Below are 11,552 nucleotides of genomic sequence, written 5' to 3' on the forward strand. Positions count from 1 at the left end.
CGCTGGAAACGGCGGTTTCTCTTCCCCTCTCTGGGACGGGTGGCGGCTTACGCCGCCGCCCGCCCCGCAAGAGATAGGGTGTTCTGCAGCTTGGGGGGGGGGGGCTCGGGCGGGTCCACCCACGGTCCTGCTATCGTGCCCCTCCCGGGTCGCGGGGAGGTCGGGGCCCGGGGCTCGGGCCCCTTACCCTCCTCCTTGGAGGGCGCGGGGGGAGAAGGCGCTGTTCACAGCGTTCCTCCTTCCCTCACCCGCCTGGGGGCGGGCGCGTGAGCTGTAAACCACGCGTCTAACTGCTGGCTCTTTTTTTTCAGAGCTGGCAACCCAGATAGAGGGGGTGGCGGGCTGGGTTAGTTTTTCCCAGTCTGCCACAAATTAGAGGTATTGCCTGTGGAGCGATCTTCCACATGGAACACATCGGTGAATGGATTGTCGCACGAGTGTTCGTCCTCGTGGGATCCAGTACTTCTGACAAATTGTTGCCAGTGTGAGTTGCACGCCCCCGTGCAACGTTTGTCTGTACGCGGCCTCGATCATGAGGGTTGTGAGCCTCAAGTCTCTCGGCAGAATCGCGGGGTGCCGTTCATCACGGCTCAAAACGTGCTTGAGTCGCCCGCCTACCCTCATGGTGCCGTTCTCGTCCAGAAATGGATTGAGGCGCTGGAGCTGGCTCCGCCGGGGAATTGGTTCTTGCCGGGAGAGAATCCTCAACTTCTCTGCATGCCAGATGGCCTGCGTGATTCGAACCCAGGCCCAATGTGCCTCCTCCAGTTCCTGCGCCGTCAAGGAGGTCGTGGCACCTTGCTTGGTGGGGCGAGTGCGAAGCACTCGAAGCCACCTTCGACACCAAGCAGTGACACGGAGTAGTCGTTTCAATGAGGAGAATCGGAGCAGCATTTCAGGCTCCGTGGACTCGTGAACGGCCACGTGAACTCGAGCCCGCTGTTCCGGGACATCGACCTCCTCGTGTGGTTCGGTGGGGCTTGGGATCTCTTCGTTCAATCATGCTGGCCTCTTCCACCATAAGGTGTGGTCGATGAGTTCGCGTGGTGACAGTCCGCGTGATGCGCAGTCTGCGGGATTGTCCTGGCTTGCGACGTGATTTCACACGGCATCGGGAAGCTCCCGCTGGATTTCAGCGACTCTGTTGGCCACGGAAGGTCTATCTCGTCGGGTGTCCTCGAATCCATGCCAAAGTGACTCTCGAGTTGGTCCACAAGTTGATTTTCGCTCCCTTCAGCTTTAGAGTTTGTTGCGCTCGTGCTGCCTGCTTCGTTAGGAGCACGGCTGCCTTCAATTCCAAGCATGGAAGTGAAACTCGCTGGATGAGGGCAATCTTAGTTTTGGCCGCGAGCAGAGTAATTACGTTCCGCCCGCCGTCGACACTCGTCTTGAGGTAGAGCACGGTGGCGTAGGCGCGCTCAGAGGCGTCAGCAAATCCATGCATCTTGATTGCGCAATTCTCCCGCTGTGTGTAAAGCCAACGGGGAATGCGCAGGCACGATATTGTAGGCATTTCGCGGAATAGTCGTCGCCATGCCTGATCATCTGCCGCCGGCAGCGGTTGGTCCCACTCCAAGCCCTGCAGCCATGTTGACTGGAACAGGATTTTGGCGCGGACAATGACTAGTGCCAGCCATCCTAGCGGGTCAAACAGGCATGCCGTTTGATATAACACCGTGCGTTTGGTCACGCTTTCGAGCTGAAATGGCTGGACCTTGTAGGTGAAGGCGTCCTCCTGGGGTCGCCATTGGAGGCCGAGTGTCGCATGACCTACGTCAGGCTCCCATGAATACAGTTCCTTTTGACGATGTTTTTTTGGGGATGTTTGTCAGGATTTCCTCATCGTTAGCGGCCCACTTCCGGAGCGGAAAACCTCCCGCTGAGCACAAGGACGTGAGTTCTCCGACGACTTCTCGAGCTTCATCCTTCGTGTCTTTTCCATTGAGGACATCGTCAACATAAGTTTCTTCCTCCAAAGCCGCGGCCGCTTTTGGATAAGCGGGCCGTTCGTCAGCAGCGAGTTGACGTGTTGAGCGAATCGCCAGATATGGGGCAGGACCTTGTCCGTAGGTCACCGTGTTTAACAGGAGATCTATAATATGGCGTTGTCGTTTGGTCGACGCCACACGATTCTCTGCATATCACGGTCAGCAGGATGCACCAAGACTTGTCGGTACATTTTCTCCATGTCTATTATTACATAGCGGTGGAACCGCCATCGCAACAGGACATCAGGCAGTGCTGGCAGCAGGTTCGGGCCTGTGAGCAAGTGCGAATTCAGGGACTCTCCGGGGGGCAGTTTTGCCGATCCATTGAACACTACTCTGATCTTTGCTTCTTCGCCTGTCCCTTTCAACACTCCGTGATGCGGGAGGTAGCATTTGGGCCTTGCCTGATCTTCATCCTTCTCAGGCACTCGAATCATATGCCCGAGTTTTTTGTATTCTGTCATAAATTTTAAATAACTTTCATGCAGACCAGGGATCTTCTTGCCCCGACACTCGACACTATGCAAGACACGCAGAGCGATGTCTCTGGTTTTTGAGAGGTCGGGTGGCGGCGTCGTCCTGAATGGAAGCCGAACCATATACCGACCGCTCGGCAAGCGAACGTGGGTGCGAGTGAACAGATCCTCGCGGAGCGCCGGGAGTTTGTCGTCGATGGAGCATTGAAGAGATGTCACTGCGGCGCCCTTCTTGGTACAGTTGGCTAAGCCAGAAACGAGCCAGCCTAGCTTCGTGTTCTGCGCCATTGGAGTGCCCGGGCCGCCTTTTTGCAGCCCGTCCTCGACAATGGAGGCGTATACGTCCGCGCCTAGCAGAAGTTCAACCGCTCCTGCGGTTTGCAAATCTGGATCAGCTAGACGGAGCCCCTCCAGGTGGGGCCACCTCGGGTAGGCTGCCCCGTCATGGTTGGCGTGAGCAGTTATTCTCGGGATAACCAGTGCCGACACATTGATGGTGGCGTCCGTCACCCGAGATTCTATGGTCAGTTTGACGCGTCCTTGAGCTCTCCCCGTTCGCTTTCCGCAGACTCCAAGGATAATAGTAGCGGCGGAAGAGCGGGGAAGTCTTAAACGCTGGGTGAGGGCCTCTGTCACGAAGGACACTTCTGAGCCTGGATCGATGAGGGCGCGTGCAGCAACAAGGTCGTCGTGCGCCCCTCTTATGTCAACCTTGGCGGTGGCCAACAACACCTTGCCGACATGTCCGTCGGCTTGACGGACGTGGAGCGAGGTGGAGGCTGTAACGGCGTTGATAGCGGTTGCTGAGCACGCGTCGTGCATCATGCTGTGGTACCGTCCTTGGCAAGCAGCACAGTTTCTCTTCGAAGTGCAGTTGTCAAGTGTGTGCCTCCCGTAGCAGTTGAGGCACAACTTGCTTTGTTCCGCAAATTTTCTGGAGTGGTAATTTGCGGCGGAAGTCCTCGCAGTAGAGGATATAGTGCTCCTTTCGGCAGAGCACGCATTTGTCGGCATCCTTGGACTTCTGGACCGCCGCGTGAGATCTCGCAGAGCTTGGCTTGGTGCTCTGTGCATCTCTCTTGGGGGCGGGAGTTGGATGGAGTGCCTCTAAAGTGCGTACTCGACACTCCAAAAAGTTTTTCAGAGTGTCGAGTGATGGCGGGTCAGCGGTTCCGCTGACAGCGGTTTCCCATTCCCTTCGGGAACAGGTGTCAAGCAACTCCACGACAAGGTGCACGAACAGATCACTGCAGTCTGTGATTGGTCGTCCAATGCTTTCGAGAGAGCCCATGGTGTTAATCATTCCAAGGAAGATTTTTCGTAGGTCACCTACTGTTTCGTTCTTTATCTTTGGCAGCGACGAGAACGAAGTGAAGCAGGCACGCACCAACGAAGTGAAGCAGGCGCGTGTTGGCGTAGTGCTCAGTGAGCATGGTCCAGGCCCGAGAGTAGCTCTCGGCCGTGGTCGGTAGATTGCGTATGAGGGTACTAGCCTTGCTTTTCAAGCTTGTCTTGAGATAGTGAAGCCTCTCGACATCCTCCAATGAGGCATCTCTATCCACCATTGAGTGAAACAGATCTCTGAACGCGGGCCAGTCCTCGTATGCACCAGAGAATTGTGGTAGCAGGATGCGTGGCAATGTCTTGCGCATTGCACTCTCAGCTGGTTTGGCGTTCTCCGGTCGGTCGGTGGATTGGCGATTAAACCTAGCCAGCAGGTCAAGACATTCTTATTTCTGAGTGAGGTAGGTTTCCTCAGCTATTGCGTAGAAATCGTTCTTTATGTACTCGTGCTCGCCGAGGGCCTTCCAATGAGCGATCATTATGTCATCGTGACTTTCTTTGAATTTCTCCCAGTTCGCGTCAAGGGCGGCCATGCGCGCTGTTGCTGTTCCTGCAGTGATTATGGCTACGGTCAACGTGACGCTACAAATGCTTTGGAGCGTTCTTCTTCTCTTTCTTTCTTTATTGAAAGAAAAGAGAAGAGGAATGCTTCGAAGCATTTGTAGCGTCACGTTGACCCGTAGCCTTTGTCAGCCCCCATTTTCCTCAGATTGTCAAAGGCTCTTGCCATTCGACCGTGTACCTCGTGCTGGCTTGGCACAGCTCTTTCTGTCTCAGGATTCATGCTGCTTTACTATTAGTGGAACTTCCCTTTCCGTGCCTTCCGATTAAAGTGCGGAGATGAACAGTGGATGCAGTAATTTCTGGATAGCCTATCCGGCTCGAAGGACCATGTTTCGAACGGCAGGGAACTTTGAGGAAGGAAGTCTGAGGCTCAGTAAAGCATGAATCTTGTGTGGCGTAATGTGTAATGTGAATCGAGCTTTATTGCATCTTTAGGTACATTGTCGAGTTAACTTTAGTTTTTATTACGCTTGTGCACAACGGCACAGGTCTTTTCAAAAGATGCTTAGAACAAGAGTTTCAATTTGACTGCTTGTCTAGCGTTAAGTGGCCGACCAGGAAGGTCTTCGTCGTAAAAGACCTCCTGGTTGTTTTTGGGATCGGTCACTTTTCCCGGAATGTAGGGGCCCGATCGAGGGGTAACTCCGGGATAACTGGGGAGGGCAGGGCCGGCGTGACGGTCTTCCGGTCCTTGCTCCTCTTCTTCTGCTTGCTCTCCTTCCTCTTCGGCTCAGTCTGAGTGCCGACAGTTGTCCAGGCTCCCTGTGGCAATGGTCTTAGGGCCCGAGGGTCACCCGGAGCTAGGCTCAGCCCTGGTGGACGGGTGAGTCTCCGGTGTGACTCGGGGAGGCTTAAGAGAATGAGCTGCCACCTCGGCTCAGGTGGAGGCGTCGGTTTCCTTGCCAATTGTAATCTCCTGATAATGGAGGGCCTCCTGGCTCGCTTCCTGGTTCGTTGGCGTTGTCGTCCTTCCCTGAAGCCTCATGTCGAAGAGCCCTTAGCCTCGACCACCACGGAGCGCACTCGGCAAGCTCGACGGGTGGGAAGGGCGGAATCTACCGGATGTAGAAGTTGACGCAGGTCAACTCTCCTCCTTCGTTCTAAAGAGCCGTCTCAAAAATTCCTTTGCTCCAGGATGGAGCTGGATTACGTATTTTGTCTCGATCGCCTTTTCCTCGACACCCGGCTTGTTTAATGTCACGGGGGAGTATTCACTGCGAGAGAGAATAATTCCTTGTGGGCAGGCTTGCCCTTATATTCCCTTATGTTGATATTTTGAACTCGCAAAAGACAGCCGCCCCGCGGCGACATGTATTACCCGCGCTCGCGGCGCGGGATGTTGTTGTGCTTGACGGGCGAGGTAGCGCATAACGGGTTGCCGCGCTCGCAGGCGTGCCGTTCGGACCATGGATCCGAACAGACAATTTTTTTCAATGTTGTTCAAGGTCTAGAAAAGAGAATAAAATGCTTATATTGTTAAAATTTTAATTTCAACATAGTATAAAAAATTAAGATTGCCAAAAAAGTTGAAATATTGGTTTTTACCAAACAAATGAATCGTAAATCTGTAATTTTTAATATTTTTACTTAAAAATTTAGCAGAGTACTCTTGAGATAGTATATTTTAAGGAAAAAGAAACACCGATATTAAATTGTTAAAAAAAAATATTTATTTTGTAATGTAAAGTGTGATTTTTTTTCATACAAAAGCACATCATAAATAACGCTGCAGGCATACATATTTTTTATAAATTTTATAAAAAAATGTTTTCAATTATAGAAAATGTATTACTGTAAGTATAATAGGGGAGAGGAGGCTACCTTGTGACACAGGCAACAGTGTTACATTGCGATTATTTTGCGATGTGTACGTTTTATGTGCAATTTTATCTGTGGTTATGCTTTATTTATGTGTAACTGAGATCATATTAATCTAAAAGAGGGATTAACACAAGAAGTAAAAAAAATACAGGTAAGAATCTCTTTCGACCATACTTAAAAAAATATTTTGTCTCCTAAACTTTTTGTAATATTTATCGCTGCGGTGCGTATAACCTAAGTATGTACGCATGTATTTGTAGGTTAGTTTGTTGCAAAACGTATTATATGCATTATAAAACAATTATAAGTCATTAAATATATAAATTTTGCAATAAATGTGTCCAGTATTGTGTGGGGTACCTTGTGACATAGGCTAGACATACAGCAAATAGGTTATAGCGTGATCTATATGTGTGGTCTATTTTGGTATTCTGCAGATTATAAGAAGATTGAATGTCTTTTCAAGATGGACAAAACGTCAAATGCAGAAAAAAAAAACAAAATTAGCACAGCTAAGGTGGACGAGGCGACAATGAAAGCTGCAGCGCTGTTTCAAGTCGTCAAAGGAAATCAAAGCATTCGAAGCACAGCAAAATCTTTCAATATCAATCACATGACACTAACAATAAGTCATCGCTGGGTCACTAAATATAAAGAGGCCACCGAAGAGCACACTTTATTCTGCCTGTCACACAATACCCCATCAGTTGGGTAAAGTGTGACATTTTTCATTACATTAAGTTATTTACAGATTACTGTTCGAGAGCGCGCGGTAGCGCGAGGAAGCGCGAGGTAGAAGACGACCACAAAAAACGACGCAGCGAGTAACACAAAAAATAATGTCTATAATTGCAAAATGAAATATATACAAGTATTTACAACGGTGTACAGAGTTCCTTGTATTTTTAGCACAAGCAACGAACCGAGAGCGCGTACTGAAGCTATACGGCAACGCGACGCAAGCAAGCGAGCACGAATTTGCGGTAAAGGCGGTGTAACAGCGGTCGTGTACGAAAAGCGGTTTTACTCTGATCTGCAAGCGAAATCGGTTCCGCGGCGCAGCGGCGGTCCTTTATCGTCTCGGAGACGAGCCGCCCTCCAGGCTAATTGCCGATGATTTCAGGGAGGTGATTGGCCACCGACGGCCTACGTCACCGTGCATACGTCACAGTGCCAAGTGACGATTCGAACCGGTCGTTACATGTTTTCGAATGCGTTGTTTATAGCATGGATCTTTCCTTTGTGTGAGCGCAGATGAGTCGTATGGACTGTCGAACAAAGCTTGACCTTATTATTGAAAACAATGTTAAAGTTAGAATGCTAATCACGAAAGATCCATGCTATACTGAATATTACCGAGACAATTCTTTAGCGACATTTGACGCGAATATTACTTCTCGCAAGCGTGCATGCGCTGACATTCAGCCGAACGTAATTGCTTCGCGATGATGATTATTGCGATCTCAAACAATTACAATATTTTTTTATTCATACTAATACGTCTATTTCATTCCTAAAGGTTCAATATAAATGCCAATAAAGTTATTTTTTACAAATTCCACGCTAAAAACAAAAATTTATTGCTCCGAAAAAAAAGTGTCACAAGGTAGCCTGGTCTCCCCTATATGACTAAAAAGTAGAAATGTCGGATCTTGATACGCATCATTACGTATTAGTGTTTCTCTAACGCTTCGACTCCGCAAACTATACGCCATCTTAAAAACATATAAATAAATGTAATAACAAAAAAAATTATTAACACTGTGCACAACCATACTAACCTCAAAAAATTTTTCACCACTCCGATACAGGAAGTACGTTAATGACCAACTGGGGTACTGCGGACCCCACCCCTACTTTGAACCTCTCTAAACAGCTGCTGACAGTAAACTGCACAGAACATATATAATGAGAAGAGCAAGCTCCGTGTTAAACGGAAGCAACACAAAATTGATCGTAGCGCTCGCAGTGGCTTGGCTTGGTACTAGATAGTACTATACATATATATATATATATATATATATATATATATAAAGTATCAAAATACTTAAGTATTAATAATGTAGAGTTTTCTACTGGAAAAACTTGTAATAAAATATTGAAATCGAAAATGTGGTCATTTCGCTGAATCAAAATTTTTTCATTTTCTTATAATGTCCGGAACTTATTAGAGCTTGTGATTGTACTAGACGTACTGTTTAAATCATTGGATACAAGTGAATTTACCGAATTTAGTGGTTGACAATAATTAGTAGCTTCCGGATCATTTTGGAAAGGTGTTGAAATTTCTATCGGACATAAATTGGAGTCACTTTGTAATTGAGAAGGAACTACGAAAGAATTCAATGCGTGTTTTGTAAAATTTACAAAATCTTCTTTTTTAAAATGATCCTCGCAAATATATTTATTACGACAATTTTCAGTTAGATTGATGCCACAAATCTTTTTCCATTGCACGGCTGAGTTTGTGGGGAATCTATAAAAATGTTTATTTTGTACTTTTTTAAGCCCACCTTTGCACCAGTAATACCCATTATTGCATTTAGGAAACTGGCAAGAAAATTTCTTGCGAAGAGGCATGATAACAAAAAAATTACATATGATGTAGCTGACACTACGAGGGAATAAGAAAGTGACCCCAATTTCAAAGACACGAAATTTCAACGAAAGTATGGAACTCATAATATTATTAATATTATGGAAAATGACTCGTATGCATGTAAGAAATCGGGACATTACATACCTTATGTAATAATATATACTAATATCACATCATATCATCTTACTAACTTATTTAACCATTCCACGCAAAAATGCCATTATGCAGACAACTCCGCCAACAGAAGAGACCATCCTGCACATGTAGATGATCTTGTGCAACTCCTGGAAAAATGTTACGAAAGCATATGAAACCATAATCGTTACAATAATCGTTTACACAAACGTGTCACATAAATGTTGTACATAATTATATTTCATAATATTGTGTAAATATAACTTACACAAAATAACTGCACCGTTGAAACCATTTTATTGACATGGCAAAAACGTTTTCTTTCCACAAAAAGATTCCTTTCCATGTCAGATATGACCTTTCTACATATTTTACGATAAAGATAGCTGAAATTAAATAAAATTAGAGAATTAGTTGAAAACAATCATATTATTGACACTGGTCAATGTATGCAAAGTACACTTAAATATAATGTTTACTTACTTAAAGAAGTAAGGATTCGTCGAACACAAACATTCAAGTTATGTACCATGACAACGACACGCACACTGACTGCAAGAAGATCACGGTCGACTCCGACAAGACGGCGCAGGATTGTGCAACAATTATTCGCGAAAGGTCCGTTCATGCAGGACATATTCCGCAAGTTTGCGAATCGTTTGAGAGTTGCGAGAACAGATCGAGTCGTCCATGGGAGATTCTAGTTGCTTAGAGGATGCGTCGATTATAGCGGTGGCGGCTTTGCTGAAGGATTTCTTGAGATCTTTGTTGAATCCTCTCTTGACCTCCCATCTGTTTCCTCTCTCGATTAAATTACTAATAAATAGAAATAGAAATAATAAATATAGCGTTACAAATAATTACGTATTTATAAATTAATCGACCCTAACCTCAAAAGACGCGATAAAATAATATATATGCACGACACTTTATTTAAACATTTATATTAAAAAATTCATACCATTTAGCGCAAGCGGCGTCGTAAAAGGAAGTTGTAGGCCTCGAAAGGCGTCGATACAAAGTTCTGATAGAAAACACAATGCAGTAACAGTCGCAATACTTTTAAGTACATCGGGGTCGGGAATATCGGGATGGACGGGATGCTAGGATGTCATTCGGTTCAGCTTCGGTAACAATCGGCACTTCCCGGAAAATGACGTCACGCACGCATGTATTTATCCCTGTTTTCGCTTGCTTTTATCGGCCATATTTGTTTCCACTTTTCGTATATTAGTTTCACCCCTATGGTAAACTGAGTACTGCTAAGTGTACATACACACGTGTGTATGCCCTGCTTTATAGAAGTTGTGATTTTCGTTAAAGCAGAGCACACACACATGTGTGTATGTCCTGCTTTATAGAAGTTGTGATTTTTGTTAAAGCAGAGCACATACACACGTGTGTATGCCCTGCTTTATAGAAGTTGTGATTTTCGTTAAAGCAGGGCACTCACACACGTGTGTATGCCCTGCTTTATAAAAGTTGTAATTTTCGTTAAAGCAGAGCACACACACGCCCCCGTAAAACAGGTACGTCGCATCTGCGTCGAATCTACGTAATACGTGGATGGAGATTCATCCACGAGTTATCCACGTAGATTCAACGTTTCTTTTTCATCGTCAAAATCGAAGAACCTTATTCGCGTGGATTCAACGTTTCTTTTCTATCGCTAAAATCGATGTACCTTATCCACGTAGATTCAACGTTTCTTATCCATCGCCAAAATCAAAGTACCTTATCCGCGTGGATTCAACGTTTCTTTTCCATCGCCAAAATCGAAGTACCTTATCCGCGTGGATTCAACGTTTCTTTTCCATCGCCAAAATCGAAGTACCTTATCCGCGTGGATTCAACGTTAATATTTCCATCGATAAAATCAAAGTATCTCATCCGCGTAATATCAATGTAGATTTTGCGTAGATATTTTCACTGTTCTACTGACAGATAATTTATCAATCTCAGGAGACATTGATGTTGTCAATCGCAATTAATATAGCTAAATGGAACGTTTTAATGAATAATTAATGAAAATGATAGTAAGACATTTTAAAATTGAAGAATTTTATTATGTCGTAAAAATACAAAAGTTATGTGTTATAATAATAATCAGTTTTTAAACTAAATTTGTTTCTTAAGATAATTTTTAAAAAATTATATATTTGCGCTGGTTATAACATATGTAGACTATATATAACACTTACATCAAATTAAGAAGTAGTCTACCACGTAAGGCAGTTGGCTCACGATCCAGAGGTCCCGAATCCCACCAAGGTAAGTGTGTTTTTATATGTGTTTTTAAATTCGAGAAAATATTTATAATCATAGACTGCATCTTAAAAAACAAATTTAGTTATAAAATAGTAATAAAATTTCAATAAAAATAATTTTTTTCTGCCGGGTGAATATCGGAAATCAGTGTCCTCTAGTATTAAGAGGTTTTTTTTGGGTGAGTATAATTCAATACTATGCACCAGTAGTTCTCTGTGTAATAAATTACTACCAGTAATCCAGTACTGCCCAGTACTCGCCAAAATATTAAGACGTGAAACTTTCACGTAAATTCCACGTCGAATCGATGATCTCATCCACGTGGATCCGACTACCGTTTTTAAGCGGATAGTAGTG

General features: G+C 45.3%; 1 long non-coding RNA gene across 1 annotated transcript; it reads right to left on the bottom strand.

The window, feature by feature from the left end:
* Positions 1 to 4,788: 4,788 nt before the first annotated feature.
* Positions 4,789 to 11,207, bottom strand: LOC139808398 (uncharacterized). Its single transcript, XR_011730852.1, has 6 exons — positions 9,889 to 11,207; positions 9,411 to 9,743; positions 9,196 to 9,313; positions 8,984 to 9,076; positions 7,975 to 8,083; positions 4,789 to 5,819 (listed from the first exon to the last, which is right to left on the bottom strand). It is a non-coding gene; the product is annotated as an uncharacterized lncRNA (long non-coding RNA).
* Between the last annotated feature and the right edge of the window lie 345 nt (positions 11,208 to 11,552).

Source organism: Temnothorax longispinosus, chromosome 2 (genome assembly GCF_030848805.1).
Source record: "Temnothorax longispinosus isolate EJ_2023e chromosome 2, Tlon_JGU_v1, whole genome shotgun sequence".
Classification (NCBI taxonomy): domain Eukaryota; kingdom Metazoa; phylum Arthropoda; class Insecta; order Hymenoptera; family Formicidae; genus Temnothorax; species Temnothorax longispinosus.